At 41.0% G+C, this 15,080-nt stretch overlaps 2 long non-coding RNA genes across 2 annotated transcripts; one reads left to right on the plus strand and one right to left on the minus strand.

The window, feature by feature from the left end:
* Positions 1-46: 46 nt before the first annotated feature.
* On the minus strand, positions 47-1,246 carry LOC124319778. Its single transcript, XR_006913472.1, has 4 exons — positions 727-1,246; positions 429-657; positions 210-367; positions 47-141 (listed from the first exon to the last, which is right to left on the minus strand). It is a non-coding gene; the product is annotated as an uncharacterized LOC124319778 (long non-coding RNA).
* Positions 1,247-1,274: 28 nt separating this feature from the next.
* On the plus strand, positions 1,275-1,735 carry LOC124320176. The gene is made up of 2 exons (XR_006913810.1): positions 1,275-1,538; positions 1,627-1,735. It is a non-coding gene; the product is annotated as an uncharacterized LOC124320176 (long non-coding RNA).
* The last annotated feature ends 13,345 nt before the right edge of the window (positions 1,736-15,080 follow it).

Below are 15,080 nucleotides of genomic sequence, written 5' to 3' on the forward strand. Positions count from 1 at the left end.
GTGATACCTCAAAGAAGACGCTGACGGCATCAGAAGAAATTACATGAGCTTCCCTGCGCTGTTTTTGACCAAATTAATCTCGGGCCAAACCTTCGTCCTTAATGCTTTGACCTTCTGGACTACATTTAACAACACCAACACCTGTGATTGCATCAGATTTAAAAAATCAATAAAACAGCCCAGAAAATATTTCAAAACCAAAAGCTTACGTCTTTTCTGCTTGAGTCTCATATTGGTGGGCCTATTCAGCAGCTCCGTCACAATTGAACTGGTAAAACATCTGCAAATCCTCTGGAAGCCATAACATTTCCCAAAACATTGATCTGACCTTCGGTTAAGAATCCTTGGAGCTGTTCATTGTCAGGGACTAATTCAATCGAATAATAAACATAAGTTAATGCATGCAATCATATTACTCAGTAAATAACCTTGATTGCAGGATTTGCAGCCATGACAGCCTTGAATTGGCCTTCAAGTCACGCCCCAGTGTGATGATCCAGCTATGCACGTAAAGGCTAACTCCAAACGTGTTCTTCTCGGTGGTCAGCTTCTTGAGAGGACGGACATTTAACTCTTTCAGAATGACGTCGTTGCAAGTCCTCAATTCATCCAACGACTCTGCTCACGAAGGATAATAATCACTTCCGGCAAAGGGTACTGCGAATTGTTTGAGAGTGATAATCAATGACTGTAGTGTCAGCGATTGAAAATAAAAAACGATCGAACCTTGATGGGCAGAGTACATCGATCACGAAGAACACGTCCAAGTTCAATCACCAGTTCACCACTTTAAATTAACATCAGACTTAAGAAAAATTCGTCTGCTACAAAACACAATGTTGCCACAAAATAGTGATTTTCAACATTGCAGACTTGCAGTAGAGTCAGTCAGTCAGAGCTATAGCTCTGGCAGAGTGATACAGACTAGTCAAAACTCCATAAGCCGCCATGAAAAAACTGTTACTAGTTCACGTAATCACGTCCAATTTTTTTTTTCACAATTTCAGCGAACTGGCAACTTCAGACGTTAGCCAAAAGCCAACTCTATTGCTGTTTTTTCGTACGTCACGTTCTTTTTGTAAGTGTGGTACTAATTTGCCAATTGCTGCCGTCTAAATTTTATTTGCCAGGGTAGGAATAACATATTGTTTTTAGTTTGGAATTCAATTCCGGTCAATTTTAACCGACGTATCTCTGTGTTAGTTAAAGCTAAGATGGTGGAAGCAAGCCCAAACCCAACTGTCTTTGTGACCTGCATTGACGATAGTATTCTTGGACGTAAACGCACACAGCTAAACTTTTGGGATAGAAAGGATCAAAATCTCATGCTTCAGATAGAGGAGAATCTTGAAAGTATCCGACACCATCGGGATCAAGATCCCGGCACAGCTCAACCAGCCCCGGTCCAGCTGCTCAACCAGCCCCCCCCCCCCTGGTCCAGCTCAACCAGTCGATGTTTTTTACGAGTCCGAGATGCCGGACCAACCCCAAATTCTGGAAAAAGAACCTGAAAAAGCTGTAAGTCGAATACCAGTAAGGTATTCTATAAATTAAAAACCTTACCTAACCTGTTTTTAGTTTGGAATTCAATTCCGGTCAATTTTAACCGACGTATCTCTGTGTTAGGTAAAGCTAAGATGGCGGAAGCAAGCCCAAACCCAACTGTCTTTGTGACCTGCATTGACGATAGTATTCTTGGACGTAAACGCACACAGCTAAACTTTTGGGGTAGAAAGGATCAAAATCTCATGCTTCAGATAGAGGAGAATCTTGAAAGTATCCGACATCATCGGGATCAAGATCCCGGCACAGCTCAACCAGCCCCGGTCCAGCTGCTCAACCAGCCGATGTTTTTTACGAGTCCGAGATGCCGGACTAACCCCAAATTCTGGAAAAAGAACCTGAAAAAGCTGTAAGTGCGAATACCAGTAAGGTATTCTATAGATTAAAAACCTAATCTCACTATTTTAAACTAGCCAACAGTCAACCATGCGCATAAGGAATCTGTAAAGGTCATGCTACGCTACACCAGTCTGAAAACCAAACATGAAGAGGAGCTCGTTGAAATGGAAGATATCAACAAAAGGTACTAAATTACTCCCTATCATGCTTAAAAAATACTGAAAAATTATTTGCAGGCTTAAGGATCTGCTCGAATATGAAAAAGATTTGGATAAAAGATTTGGGGAGCTAAATAACTGAATTTAATGAACTGAAGTAAAATGATGTTCTTTTCTTACTGACATTAAGAATACAAGTTGAAATTAAACAGCTCACCAAATCAGATCAGCTAATCCAAATGAGGGAAACACGGAAAAAAATCTTAAGGGCTCTGCCTTACACCAACTCGAGAACGCGACTAAGCTGAAACGAGTCAGGTCGGGCAAAGTATGACTAGCGTGGTCATGGTGGTGGCGCTCAGAAACGGAAACATACAATTAGCCCCAATGGTGGCATGAAAGGGGATAAGGAAAGATGCCTACTAGCGCCAGCGCCACTGAAAGTTTGGGTAGGTCCATGGAATGATAACAACAATAAGCGCGGGGCTGGTCCAGCTCAACCAGCCCCCTGGTCCAGCTAAACCGATAACACGATCCGGCGAGATAATTTATACCCTTAATCAACCCCACTATATAAACTGTACCCTTCTACATGTAACTCTCTGACCCTCCAATTCAAATTTCAATCTTTTACACAAAGTTTGCTGCTGTTTTCACAACCACAAGTAGCAACGGGCCAGACTTTTAGATTTCAGAAGAAACCCAGAATTAACAATTGAAGTCTTTTGCATTTATTCCGGAGAAGTTCACACAATATTTTGGGGATCTCTACGTATTCTGCACCTTTGTGGACACAAGCAGAGCTAATAAGAGATTTGCCTCCTGCAGCAAGCAAATTCACTCTTGCCGACTTGACTCCCACTTACAGACTTGGATTCTTTATGCAGAGAGTCAACCAGCCCGCTGGTCCAGCTCAACCAGCCCTCCGGTCCAGCTCAACCAGCCCACCCGTCCAGCTCAACCTGCCCGCCGGTCCAGCTCAACCACCCCGCCGGTCCAGCTCAACCACCCCGCCGGTCCAGCTCAACCCCCCCCCCCCCCCCCCGCCGGTCCAGCTCAACCGATAACACGATCCGGCGGAATCATTTATACCCTGAATCAACCCCACTATATTAACTGTACCCCTTCTACATGTAACTATCTCTTGCTGTACTCCCCTGACTGGACACACGTCGAATACATCTGTCGCTTCAATCTGGCTATTCATTTACTGTAAGCGGCGCCTTACAGAATTGCCTGATTTTCCTTCATGCGTTTCTCGTGTAAGTGTGCAATGCAAGCCGAATAATAGATATTTGTGTTTTAAAAGCTTCAGCATTTTGTGTTCATGACAGATTGCTGAACCACTTGTGCACAACGAGGAGACTCTCTTCGTTGTTGAACTCAACCCTTTTTCAGCCGTAGGGACTTCCGTGGCGAGATCCTCTGGAGATTTCTATTGCCTTTCGGGACAAAGTCCTATAGGGAATTCTATCTTAATCCTTGTTTACGTGGCGTCAAGAAGTTAAAAACTTTTATTGGCTCACGTCAATAAAGAATTAAAGAATCTTGATGCTTTTTTGGCCAATTTGAAAAATTTCGGGTTCAATTCCTGTAAGATCTCTTTTCAGAGATGACGATGAGCTATAGCTCCAATTCCCAGCCACCTTTATTGTATGCGGACTTGAAAAATCATGTCGGACATTATGGCATTCTCCGATATGATAAGTAGGCTACCTTTATCGTGTTTACATAAAGAACGAGATGAGTGTAATGCCCCGCGGCAGCCCTGCCTACTCTATGATGGCCGCCGCTGAGTACGTCACAACCGGACAGCATGCGGACTCAGCAACCCCCGAGTCAGCACCTTGTCCCAACCGGACCGGCTCTCACGCAACCCCAGACCAGCCGGCACTATGACGGCCAACACCAACCTGCAGAGATGCTGACCCGGCGATCCCGTCATATATAAACCGTCGCTTTTCCCTCTCTCTCGCTCTCTGCTGTAAGCTCTCTTGCCCGGCACTCTCTCTCTGTTGTACTCCCTCTTGCCCCACACGTCAATACAAGTAGCTCTCTAGTACTCAACATCGTTTTCTTCTCTGTAAGGAATCCCCACCTTACATGAGGCACAATGCGGCACAATGTCGCTGTTTAATTAATTGATTTCAGCAAAAGTGAGCGTGTATCTCGAGATCGATTGTTTGCGCCTGTTCCAGAACTAACGCTTTTTTTTAAATCACCCATTGGAATTCCTTGTAAAATGCAGACTGCAGCTTCAATTACGCTTCTCCAACTGTGGGCCCCACACAGCACACCTCCCTCCTGGGATCCTCCGAAAAGGCTCTTAGCCTCCCAAAGATTACAGTAGTAGAGGCAGGAGGTACTGGGGAAGGTTGCGGGAATGTTAGTATATATTACTTCTTCGTGTGGGTTTTTTTCTTTCGACTTCTCCAAAGAAGATATTCAGGAGGTCTTCAGGACTGCTGATCTATTTGCAACAAACTTTTTAAGAAAGGCGGATCACAATGACCTAGCTTTAGAATATTTCCAGGTACATTAAAATAAGCTAGCAGTTGAAATCATGTATACATAATACAAAAAGAAATATAATAAGCAAATTTACTAAAAATTTTTAAAATGAGAGTTGAAAAATGCATTTTTATCAATAAACCGAAAACATTAAACCGTGCCATTTATACGTAACGCAAAAAAGCTACAGTGTAGGCAAGAATAAAACGACTGCACATTTTTTCTTCCCACACTTTAACTAAATTTTAATTTGCCGAAAAATCTCTATTGAATTAGTTGCAGTCATAATGGCTGCAATGTTACACACCCTTAAAAAATTTCTATCTCGTTAACCAGTTAATATATCAATGCGTCAATAAAGAGTACATTACTCGTGTGCATGAGTACATAACTAATCAACTTACAAATCAACGTAAATAATGAAGAATATAATTACGTCAAAACATGTTAAGTTTCACAGAACAACAATGGTGTAGTGGTTAGCAAGCTCGATTACGATGCGAAAGAATGCAAGTTCGATCCCGGGAAGCGACGAATCTTTTATCAAGTCTTTTGTCTTATGAGGAGCTTCTAAGATGTACTGAGGAACTTCTAAGATGTACAGAGGAAGCTACCAGGCAGCTGTCAGGTGACCAAAAAGAAGGTTTTAAGAGAAATCTAGGGACTCAATAGGAAAGACTGGGGAGAAAACTAAGAGGATCTAAGGAGGTCCCAAGGAACCAAATGTGCTGTGTGGGGCCGTATTTTTGGAAAAGTCTTTTTTTCTTAAGTTTGAAGTGAGGAAATCTACTTCGAAATGTTACAACGTTTCTCTGACCAGCGATCCATGCAATACTGTTGTAGAGATCTTTCTTGTAATACCATGTATTCTTCCACAGCACACATACAATATACGAGTACACAATATAAAGTATGAGAAGGGTGATCTTACTTCTGGAGCTGGAGCTGGAGCTTGAAGGAGAGCTGAGAGAACTCTGCCTTCAAGTACCAAAACCACGAGTATTTATACTCGAATAGGGGAAGGGAAACATACGTGAACATCCCAATTAAATCTGGGCGTGGATGGTTCCGGTCTCTCGTTTAAAGGAGGGCAGACAAGAAGGAGTTAGAACCTGTTCTTGTCTTTCCAGTTTACTCGTCAATTTACATGTATGAGCTGTGTATGCTCATTACATTCCTCCCCCCTTACAAAGGAAAGAATTAGTCCTCTAATTGTTAACAAACATATTTCCAACACCGAAATAAGAAAATATAGAAAATATTGTTTACATGTCGCTATATGCCTTTAGGCTTAACTATCCATCACCATATAGACGTGTGTCCTTCCCTCTCACTGGAAAGAATTCGTCCACGAATGTCAATCAAAAACGTTATCAAATAACACCAACAAAAGAAACGGAAAACACACAAAAATGGAACTGAATACATGCAACTAGTTCTACAACAAGTTTATACGATGAAAATTTATATTTTTCGGAGTGACGAAAATCAGCCAGATCGTGGAAATTTTCAGTTCTTGTCGATCGTCCTCTTCTTCAAGATGTGCTCTGCCGTTACGCCCTTTGTGATGTCTCCAAACGTGATTTTCGAAAAGAGGCTGCAAGTTGATAATGGGTTGTTCGTTTTTCTGTCAGCGACAGAAAACGAGAACTATTGGTGCAAGTTGACGGAACGACACTTGTCGCTATTTCTTCAAGGGTTTGAAGACGTTGATCCAGGGATGTTATATCCGGCGTGTCGGCACTACTTTTCTCGTATACACTCCTTGGATTATTATTATGAGTAGGTTATATTTTTTTTAGTTAGTTATTAGTTTTATGGTTATTTCATGTTTTTTTTTATTTTTTTTTTTTTTTTGTTTATATTTATTTTTTTTTAATTATATATATCAGACGCTATCCCGGGTATGCGGTTTATCGCAACTTGTATCCATTTAGTTGTGCAAGGCTACTGTTTTGGATGGAGACAGGTATTGATATCTGTTATCCACGGGACAGACAAGCCGACTTGTTCCCAGAAAAACTCTTTCTTCCTGCCCAAGAGTTGTTAGAAATCCGGCGACTACACTGGATTCTGGAGGATTATTTCCGCGATCTGTGTTAGTTTGCATAGTTGATTCTATTTGTAGTATTGGTTAGTTGTTCGAAACCCTGTATGTTGGTCATCTCTTTTCCTGGTGCAAGAAATAAACAGTTTTTTTGTTTGTTATTGAAGTGTTTTGTGTTTTGTGTTTTTTTTTTTTTTTTTTTTTTTTTTAAGGCTAAACTTTTCATCATTTGGATTTAGAAGATAGATCCAAAGGGCTAACTTGGGGCGGGGCTACTGGTATTAGATGGGGCATTTTAGTTGGGATTGGTGTTCTAGATGTGGTAGGTTTTTTAGCTGTTGTTGGTATTTTAAATGTAGTTGCCGTGGCTGTTCCTTGTAGGCTATTCATCAACTTTTCTTTGTAGTCTTGGTATGCTTTCGTGATATTAGACCTTTCCCATAGATATATCTCGTAGAGGTCACGTCTATACCAGGCGCGGTTACAGAATACTATTTTCCTTGTATAAGCGGCGTTTAACAATGTTACATGTAGTTGAAATTCCCTCGGGCTGGTTATAACATATACAATTTTAGGCGCTCGTGCTTGCAAATCTGGTTTGTTATATTTGTTCGGTATAGGTGCCTCTATAGGCATTGCTTCAGAAAGTAAAACTTCTCTAGGAAAACCGGCGGCTTCCAGGTACATGAACGAATTGGTTCTTTTGTCTGAGGGGTCATAGAGAGGAAATCCTTCTATTTCTCGTCGTAATGGTTGTTGAGCAGTTTGTGTGTGTTCGGCCCTCAGGAGCGTTCTCATCAACGCGCTGGAGTCTTTTATGAGTGTCAAGCATAGTTGTTTCGATGCGGAGGCGGCAGTTTCTGATGTTGACTTTCTCTTTTCTGCCATGCTATCTCCATCTGTAATCCTCATGCCATATCGTAGAAAAAGGTTTTTAATGTCGCAGTTGGTTATGTACTCGAACGCGAAGACTCCTGTTTTGTCTTCCTTATTGTCGCGTGCTCCGTGATGTAACAAGATTTCGACGATTTCTACTCTGGATCCCATGACGGCTATGTGTAAAGCCGTCCGTTGTTCGTGCTTAGATATCATGTGGATATCTATTTTGTAGCGTGGGTCACACGCCAGTTTTGCTATTTTGACGTTATTGTATCTTGCCGCATAATGAAACACACTTTCGTTATTAATTAATGGTAGATGTTCATTCACTTGCCGCCATAGCGATACAAGCACATCCTGGTTGTTGTAGGCCACTGCGGTTAATAAAGGGGTCTCACCAAGCTCGTTATATGCCAATAAATCAGCACCATACGATGCTGCAATGTTAAACAACAGCGTGTCATTTTTCTCCACTGCATGGTGTAATATGGTGCGATTATTCTCCCTGATGTTCACATCAGCACCATAGAAAAGTAGTAGGTCGGTTATGTCATATCGATTTTGTAAAACACTTCCATGGAGTAGTGTTTTACCATCATCAAAAATGATGTTTAAAAAATTTTGTGCGCCCCTTGGTCTTGGGAACGCTATTTTTCCTCGCAAGAATTCACGTAGATACTCCCGTGGGGCATTCAATAATGAATATGCGATAGTATTCGTCTGTAATTCCCTGATCGCAACAATTTCTTCCCGTATTTGTTGGGATCGTCCCGAAGTGTTAGCAGCAAAAGTTTTTAACTTACAATTCATGCAAGATGTCCTGTTTCTTATAGTTGGAAATTGTTCGGTTGATGGTGATTCCAGTGTATGTTCTTTTGTTGCACTGTCATCTATCGTTTCCTCCAGATCTATTGTAATTGGGGAATCCACTGCTTCGTCGATTGATAGTTCGGGTGGGCTACTAGGTGAGTCGATAGCTAATGGATCGGGTGTCACAATGATGAGTTCCTCTGTTGTATCACTTCTCGAATCATCGTCGACATCACATCGGGTTGGTTCAGTTGATTCTTTTGGATCCATGCTGAATCGCAGTGAAAGAAGTATATTATTGTTCACGTAGTAGTTGTAGCTTTGTATGTCGTTGTAGGGCAACTGAGGGATAATGGTGGCTAGGTGGGGTTGCTTTATAGAATTATGTTAGCCAAGTCTTTGCTAAGCAAACGTTTGTTTCTACTCAAATCCAGGTGGAATAAATGGGTTGACCTCGTTTTATAGTAGGTTGAAGTATATATTGTTAGTGTAAGTTATTCATGTTAATTTCGTTTTTGGTTTATGTGTTCTACTCGACCTTATCATTTTTGTTTTTTTAATATTTAATATCCCCTCAAGGTTAGTGTCGGTTATCTATAGATCCTTGAATTTTTGTGTTTGTAAATCTTTTCTTCCTAACCATAATTGGTCTGTTTTTGTGTTACCGATCGTACTCGCACTCACAGTGATGTGTCAGAATAGTTGATTGGGTAATTTTTTTTTAAAATGTTTGAGTGGCAGTAGTATTATGGAAATAAACTACTCTACTCTAGTCTGTGTTTTGTTCCCCTTTTTTTTTTTTTTTTTAAAGTATATCTGTTTCGGGTTATCTTATTAAAAAGTTTTTGGAATGGCGCCCGAGTCTTGTTCCATGTTGCAGGTGCACAGATCTTCCCATACCATGCCATATCCAGCTACATAGCTGCAGGTGGTGTGAGAACCAGTGCAACTTGGTTTACTGTCATTCTTGGCGGGGCTTGAATGATGATTGAATTTAGGTATAAATTGGCAAAGTCGATTAGCAAGTGAAGGATATATTTTTCCTGTCGGGTTATCTTTTGTTTGAAATTGGGGGTCTGATTCTGAAGTTTCTTGGTGTAAATTCGGGGCACTCGGTCGAATGTTATGCCTAGCATCTTCTAGTGGTAGTGGGGCATATTCTCGAATAAATGAAGGTTCGTTGAATGTTGTTGGGCTGTAAACTGGTTCTGGATTTGGATGCAACATCTCCTGCATTTCTTCCTCTATTTGTTCCTGTGTGTTAAGATTCTCGTTTCTCTGTCTTCTCGTCCTTCTATGCCGGATATGTGTCATTATATTACACGCCAAAAAAAGTCTTACGCAGATGATAAACAAAATAAATCCAATGGTACAAAGTCCCATTATTTTCAGCGTATCCATCCAAGAGAACATGGAAGCGATTGTGTTGTCCTGTTCTTCTGTTACTATAATATTTGATAACGCTGTGGATTCAGTCTCATGGAGGCGTCCAACTAAATCATTTAAAATGTTCAGTTGTTCCATCTCCATTACGTTGTGTGCAGGATGAGCTTTTAAAGCGTAATCAAAGTCATTCAGCTTAAGTTCTTCAAATTCAGCAATGAGTTCTAAGTGTGTAGTATGAATGGTTGGCTTTTGTTTAATCCATTCTCCACTGCTTCCATTATGTTCCCATGCGAACGGGTTTCCGTTCAAATTTACATAATGCGTCTTCCAAAAACAATCAGAGTATGGATGGATGGACCACCCGTCCATACCTACAGTAAAGTTATTTTCGGCATATGTAAAGAAAGGTTGGAAACCGCACGAGGTTTCTATAGCAGTGAGTGAAACAGTCTTAACCGCACACTGTTGTAGGATCATAGTTTGTCCAATCCCTTGTATTCGGCTACAAATGGGTAAACCCAATGTTGAAGCAGCCAATATGCCGTTGGTTTGTGATAGTATTATTGCCTGATTACGTTTCATGCTCGAAACCTGACAATACATATCGCGTATTTCTTTTGCCAATCTATTTTCGTGTTCTATTTCAACACTAATTTTATATTGCTCGTGCATTTTACCGATTTGAAACTGGACGAAACTATTGAATTCTTGAATATTTTTTGGTAAGTCTGTGTCAGGGCCGTCAGACTGCGTAGTTATATCTTCGTTATTCACGGATTTGGCGGTTGTAACAGGTATTTCTGCTTGAGGCGTAGTAGTCTTATTTGCCTGGTTTTCTTTCGGAGTGTTCAACAGTCTTGCAGACGTGTCTGATGTGCTGACTGGTGTTGTTGTGACATTCTTCATTTCAGTTGTTGTATTTGTGGTAACTGTCGAATTTTTAAACTCCGTAGGCTTGACCGTAGGTTTAGTTGTAGATGTGTTAGCTATATGTTGTCGTGCTATATTTGTAACTGGGATTCCTATGGTTTTATTCATAACAGGTTGAATCGGAGGTGGTGCTGTGCGTGTACTAATATTTGTTTGTGTGGTGTTAACTGCTAGTTGATGAGGTAATATATTAGGTCTAATGATTGTTGTGGTATTCGTTGTTTTGACTGAAGCGGGTTTACTAGTTGTAGTTGTAGTCGTTGTAACTGGTTTCTTTGTAGTTGTCGGCAAGGGTGAAGGTAAAAGTAATACATCTTGTCTTTTTGGTTGAGTTGCTGTATGTGTTTTCGGCTTTTCTGGGGATATTTGTGTCTGGTTCTTGTCACTGGCTCCTCTATCCATGACAGGTGGGATATCTGATGCAGGCTTGTCATTCAACGTTTGCTCTGTATGCCATGCTATTATAGCGGCAGCCGACAAAGCTTTCGTTTGATGCGGGTTCTTGTATTCGAAAGAGAAATGCTGACGTCTTATTCTTTCGTGACAATGTCCAAGTCCTAACTTTCCATTTTTCACTGTCAGGCATTTTCTGTTGGCGCCGGGAGTTTCTAAACCGGTTCTGTCTGATGCCATGAATTGGCCTGTATGATCAAATGTTCCCCAGATCGAGCTCGTATTTGCGCATTTTTCTAAAACTAACATTGTACTATTTGCTTTTATGCAGTTATTAGTATTAAAAGGTCTAATAGTGAAATCTGGCGAATATTCTAAAGCTTGTCCCATGGTCGCTGCGTTACTACAGTTTGCTACGGATGTTTGCGATTGAACTAACGGGTCGTTACTAGTTATAAGATTTTTTAGACTTGTTTGACAACGTATCCAATTGGGGTCGCATGCTTCTAGTGTTAATGGACGTCCTATTCCATGATAAGTAATACATTTTATATTTTTATCTTCGCCATTTTTCAAAAGTCCCCAACTAATCAAGTCCCACACAATATTTCCGTATCCTTGGTTGACTTTAAGTAGTCCGCCAAAAATTGGTGAATTTATTGTAGTGGTGACTGCATGTCGTTGCTCGAGGCGAAAAGCTTCCATTTCTTCTAAACTGGTTTCAGGGAAATTTTCAATGATATCCGGGTTTACGTTTATCTGCTCAAATACCCATTGTTGTGCTGTAAGAATATCATGTCCTTGGCTGCAAGTAGTTAATATCAAGGACATTTCCTGTTTGTTTAGTAGCTCGATTGCCGTTAGGCACAAATGGTTTTCTTCGCATATGATTTGATTAGTTTGTTGATCATAAATCCAATGTGATACTTTATATGTACATTCAGCGAAGAATATATATGAGTTATTCACTGCTATCATGCAAAATGGTTCCTGTTTGATTCGGATTGTGCGATCTACTATATACTCGAAGGTTCGTCCTTGGGGCAATGGTGTTTCTGGGTCAATGTGACTATATAGCTGCACTTCACGTTTTGGGTCAGATGTATTGTAATACATGAACACCTGTACTTCTTTGTTGATCTCGGACTTTGTTGAATCAGCGATCAATCTGGGGATACCTAGTTGTATGGTTCCCCAAGCGTAAGAGATGCTATATAATCTTTTCCCTGGAACTGTATCTTCGTCTTCGTGATTTAACAAGAATTTAATTTCTTCGTTAATTGATCTTTCCGCTCGGTGATCACGCCATTCGTTATCTTTTGGGAGGCTTCTGCATAGGGGAGTGTTTGCCTGAGTAGCCATGGTATGGTTTTCGCATGGTGCAAATACATTTTTGTAGATTCGATAAATTCGTTCGCTTGTAGCTGTTGGGAATAGTAAAAACGTTTTGGGAATTCCTTCGACTGTGAAGAGGGGTTGACGCAACTCTCTTACTGCTGGGATGTTGTAGAAAGTGATCTCAATCTGGCGAAAATTATCCACTAGGCGACTGCGGTTGGTATGTTCATCCCAGTGGGTTAATTCCAGATATGCTTGTCCGTGCAGGAGGGAGGTTGTTCCACTATCGGTCATTGTTAAATCACCCCATACAATTGTATTGTGATTGTATGTTATCTGGTGGTCTGTCTGGGTTGCATTAAGCATTCCAAACGGACTTTCGATCGGGCTTTCCGTGGTGTCTTGTCTGAGTGTGATTTCTTCCACTAGGCAGTTTAGGGCGTGGTATTCTCTGGTTGCGTACCATTTTCCTTCTCCTATTGGTGAGGCTGTAAAACTTAAGGTTGTTGCGCCAGCTTGCATTGCGTTTTCTCCACATTTCTTGTTGTTTACCATTTCCCAGCATTCTAAAGGGCTTACGAGATGAGTCTCCTGCGAATAAGTAGTATCGAAGGATCCGACCCAAAAGGATCCAACAATTTTCTTTGATTTCGTCCATTGTTTGCAAGACCATCCTTTCCAGGTGAGGGTTGGTTTCTGCTTGGTGATGAGTGTGTAGTTCGTGCTGAAGCGGTTCTTGTGAGAAACGCTGGTCTTGTCTGGTTGGCAATAGTAGGGTTTATTGATGTCCAGAATTCCTCGAGTCTTGGCTTTGTTGCAGTCGCAAACAGGCATGTATAAATTCGTAACGGTGGGTATAATTATTGCTATACAGATGAGCACTGGTATATGATTGGCCATCTGCGTGAAAAGAAATTCAACTATTTACAAAATCCTTTATGATGGGTTAATATCTTCGTCGTAGGTTGTATCGGGTTTGCCGTAAGGGTGATTTGTCTTGGGATTCGTTGTGGTTATAGGGAGAGTCATCGTAAGTTGAGACCTCTCTCTGTCTTTGGTTATAAAAATAAGGACGGCTGGGGTGGGCTACAGGTATATGGTGGATTAGTCGTCCGTGCCCGTCCCGCGTTACTGGGAAGTCCGGTACTTCTCTTTGGGTAACTCTTTCTGTGAAAATGGGTCTATACTCAGGGGGTGGTATTTTAGGGTGTGTTGAAGATTGTTGAGGTCTCCACTGGGTGTGTGATTTTGTTGAACGCGTATTCGGGTAGTTATTATTTCTTCGTTGTGTCAGGTGAGCATAATTAATTTCGGGTGTTTCCGATCTCCGTGATGTGTCCTGATGTATGTTATTTTGGTGGGGTGGTGTCCTTCGACTGGGAACGCCGGTAGGAATAGTTTTTGGTGCTGGGTTTGTCTTCCTAGGTCGTCCTCGTCCTCGTTTTACGGGTTGGTTGAATGTCTCTGCGTGTGGTGGTATTCCAAATGTAATGGGTTCCGTTTTATTCGGTTCAGTCATTCTCTCTCTCTGGGCATTTGGTGGAATTTCAGGTGCTCTTGCAGTGTATGGTTTTAATCTATTGACATGAACTATAGCACGTCGCTGTTTACTTTTGGGAATACTTTCTATTTCATAATTAACGTTAGAGAAACTTCTGGTAATTACAAAAGGTCCATTCCAACGATTAATGAACTTTCCGGCTGTAGGTGGTGCTTTTACTAATACCGTTTGTCCGACGGAATATACGCAGGTTTTTGTTCCCTTGTCATAGTATTCTTTTTGTTTCGTCTGTGCTTTAAACAAATGGTTGCGAGCTAATTTCTTGGCGTTTTCCCATTTTTCTGCGTATACGATGCGGTCGTCGTGTCTGGTGTCATATCTACTGTTGATCTTTATATCGTTTGGTAAGAGAGGTGCTCTACCAAAGAATAAGTAGAAGGGGCATTCCTTTAAGGTGGATTGGATTGCTGTATTATACGCGAACGTAACGAAGGGTAGATATTTGTCCCATTCTTCTGGCTCGTCGTGTACGTAACACGCAAGCATATCACAGAGTGTCCTATTGAATCGCTCAACTAGGCCATCTGTTTGTGGGTGGTACGCAGTTGTTCTCATTTGTTTTATTTTGAAAAGTACACAGATTTCGTTTACTAATGATGATAAGAAATTCGTTCCTCTGTCTGTGAGTACGTGTTGTGGGGCTCCATATTTTGTTATAATTTTGTTTACGAGGCATCTGGCTATAGTTTGTGCTGTCTGATTTTTCATTGGAATAGTGAAAACGAATCTACTCGCATAATCTGATATTACTAATATATAGCGGTAACCTTTGTTACTTTCCTGAATAGGTCCTACTACATCCATTGCAATCCTTTCCCAAACTGATTCTACTGGTGGAAGGGGTTTTAATGGTGCTTTGGTTGTCCCAAATGATTTTCGGCGTGCACACAGTAAACAACTATTTACATGTAATACGACGTGTTGTTTCATCTGAGGCCATTTATATTGTCTTTTGATCCTTGCTAAAGTCTTTGCTATACCTAGATGTCCTGCAAGCATGTGATCGTGGTTTGCTTCTATAATTTCTTTTACTTTAACTAATGGCACTATCAATCGGTTATGTAAGTCAATTATTTCTCCTTTATCATTATATTTATATCGCTTAGTTTTTATTTTATCTTCTGTAATTTCACTAGTTTCTTTTTTCACTTGGTCCCCGTATCTA

The sequence above is a fragment of the Daphnia pulicaria genome, chromosome 1 (assembly GCF_021234035.1).
Source record: "Daphnia pulicaria isolate SC F1-1A chromosome 1, SC_F0-13Bv2, whole genome shotgun sequence".
NCBI classification, from domain to species: Eukaryota; Metazoa; Arthropoda; class Branchiopoda; order Diplostraca; family Daphniidae; genus Daphnia; species Daphnia pulicaria.